Genomic DNA, 2932 nt, shown 5'->3' with positions numbered 1-2932 from the left:
AATTAGCAAAACAAAACTTCCCCTGTTCTCTTCTATATGCCAAAATTAAAATTCACCACATTCTGCCCAACATTAAGTCCTTACCCCATACACTTCAGAAAGGGAAAGCAACTATCAGCAGCTGTGTTTCACAGACTGGAAAACAAGTCTTCAAAGAAACACTAGCCCTGATGAAGTCTGTCTCTTTATTTCACACAAACATTTCCCACTGCTATGATGACAGGAGGCTCATTGCACCACCTGCTGTGGGATAAGGTTCTAGTACACTGTAAAGATTTGTCACATGTATTGATGTAATAGAACAGTTATTGGCCAGTAGCCATGCAGAAAGTATAGGCAGGGTGACCAGCCTAGGATAATTGTGGGAAGAGGAAAAGCAGAGATGTGGTAGCAAGCAAGACACAGAGGAAGCAAGATGAGAATGCTTTACTGAGAAAAGGTGCCAAGCCACGTGACTAAACATAGATAAGGATTAGAGGTTAATTTAGGTTTTAAGAGCTAGTTACTAATAAGCCTGAGCAACAGACAGAACAGTTTGTAATTAATATAAGCATCTGCATGTCTATTTGGGACTGAATGGCTATAGGACCTGACACTTGTGGGTGATCAAAGATCTTGTACACCTTGTACAACTTTGTAAATTGACAGAAGGATTAGGAGTTTATATTCTCCACTATATAGTAGTTTGAGGCTAGGGTACATGAGACCCTGCCTTTAAAAGAACAAGCACACAGCAAACAACAGCACAACAGCAAAAGTATCATAGTGAAAAGGGTATGAAAAAGCTTAGGCTTCAGCCTACCTGCTCATCTGTGTCATCAATGCTCCAGTTCTCCCTCACATTCCTATTGTCCTCAGTACAATTATGGTGATAGTGTGATTATGACAAGTGAAAATCTTCAGAACAATCCCTTTGCATTATGTCTTGCCTGACTAACAGCTTCTGCTATAGATGAATAATTTGACAAATGCGATGTGGCCACAGCATTTCTCCATTTAAATCTTTTTCACATTGTCCTAAACAGAAATCCCAGCTAGGTAAACGGGCTTACAGAATTCCAGACGGGCGGAGCCCTGGCTGTTTTCCAGTGTGCACAGCACCTATGACACTATCTTGAACTTCATGGATCTGTTATCTACTTTCCTTTTACTGATTGTAAATCTTGGTCTTCCTCTATCCTCCCACTTATTACAGCACAGTTGGTACTACTGTTGGAATGTTGCCTGGCCTTCCTCCACTTGCTTGTAGCAAAGCTATTTAGCAATGATCTTGCTGAGATAGAATACTCTCATCAGTTTGTATACATCTCTGGAAGAATTCCTGACTGCGGAGTTGGTCTTGGATGAACCATTGCTGTGTTTTTTAAATATAGTATGGCTTTAGGCACCTTATAGATTAGTATCTGGAGATAGATAGATAAATAGATAGATGATAGATAGATAGATAGATAGATAGATAGATAGATAGATAGATAGATAGATAGATAGATAGATGAATGAAGAAGCAAGTCTAAAACACTGACCAGCTGTAGTGGTTTGAATGAAAATGACCCGCATAGATTCATAGGGAGTGGCACTATGAGGAGATAATGCCTTCTTAAAGTAGGTGTGGTGGTGTTGTTGGAGGAAGTGTGTCACTGGGGGTGATTTTTAAGGTCTCAGAAGCTCAAGCCAGGCCCAGTGTTGTCTTATTCTTTATTCTGCCTATGGATCCAGATATAGAACTCTTAGCTCCTTCTCCAGCCTGATGTCTGCTTGCATGCTTTCTGCCATGATGATAATGAACTAAACCTCTGAACCTGAAACCTTGTCCCAGTTAAAAGGTTTCCTTTATAAGCATTGCCACATTCATGGTGGTGTTTTTTTTTTTTCACATCAGTAGAGACCCTAACTAAGGCAGTAGGCTTGTACAATCCATGTTATAGACCAGTTAGTTATCTGACCTTACTTTATTGGCTTTACCATCAAGTGTAAATCTTACCTTTGCCTTTTAAAGCAGCAGTGAGCCAGGTTTATGCATTAAAATGTCCACACCTAAATTTATTTTGCCATTGTTATTGTTATTTTTTGTAATTACAAAATGAGGATAATTATACCCACCCTGACCTATATTTCAGGGTAGGGTAATTGTGAGGAATGCATGAGTTCCCTTGGGAGTGGGACTAAAGAATGGAAATTATTCTTACTAAATTATTGGAGCTATTCAGTCAAGAGAGGCAGAGAAAACAGAACATCTCAAGTACAAGATAATTGCCTGAGAGTTGCTTTATGTTTTTAAAAATTGGTTCCCAGGATCTGGATTGCTGATGACAATGCATGTTCAGAGCTCAGTCATACACAGGTTGCTAAAGACTAAAGGGTGATGACCATAGAAAATATAGCCCAGTCATCTATAACATATACCTACTTGTAATGTATGGTAATATGACAGGACTTAAACCTAGACCAGACTCCAGCAAAAACATAAGTTCTTAAAGATTGAGGGAAAATAAAGACTAAGAAATCACTTCATTAGCCATCACAGGAACCCAATACAAGAAAGAATGCTTGTCATTATTCTGTCCATTCTTCTCATTGGAAAACTGTAGAAATTTGGACTAAAGAAAAGAAACAAGATGAGTTAAAGTTTACACAGCAATTTAAATGCATAATGGGCACATAACATATACCACCAGTCCACATTGTCCTAAGCACTTCACCACAACACTATCCTCAAGGTTATTATAAATACCACTTTTTCTTTTGATAGAGTATAATTTGTTTTATATATATATATATATTTGTTAAGGTATAAATCCTAATGGAGTTTTCCAAATTGCAAATTTTGTAACTGTGTTCATACTCATGACACATCTCAGAGAAATCATTTCAGGCTTACATGTACTATCCTCCTCCCTTCCTGCTAATTGTTTACCTATTTCCTCTATCTACA

Source organism: Alexandromys fortis, unplaced genomic scaffold (genome assembly GCF_014885135.2).
Source record: "Alexandromys fortis isolate MF-2015 unplaced genomic scaffold, M_Fortis_MF-2015_v1.1 scaffold_368, whole genome shotgun sequence".
Lineage (NCBI taxonomy): Eukaryota > Metazoa > Chordata > Mammalia > Rodentia > Cricetidae > Alexandromys > Alexandromys fortis.
Note: the sequence above shows the minus strand (reverse complement) of the source record.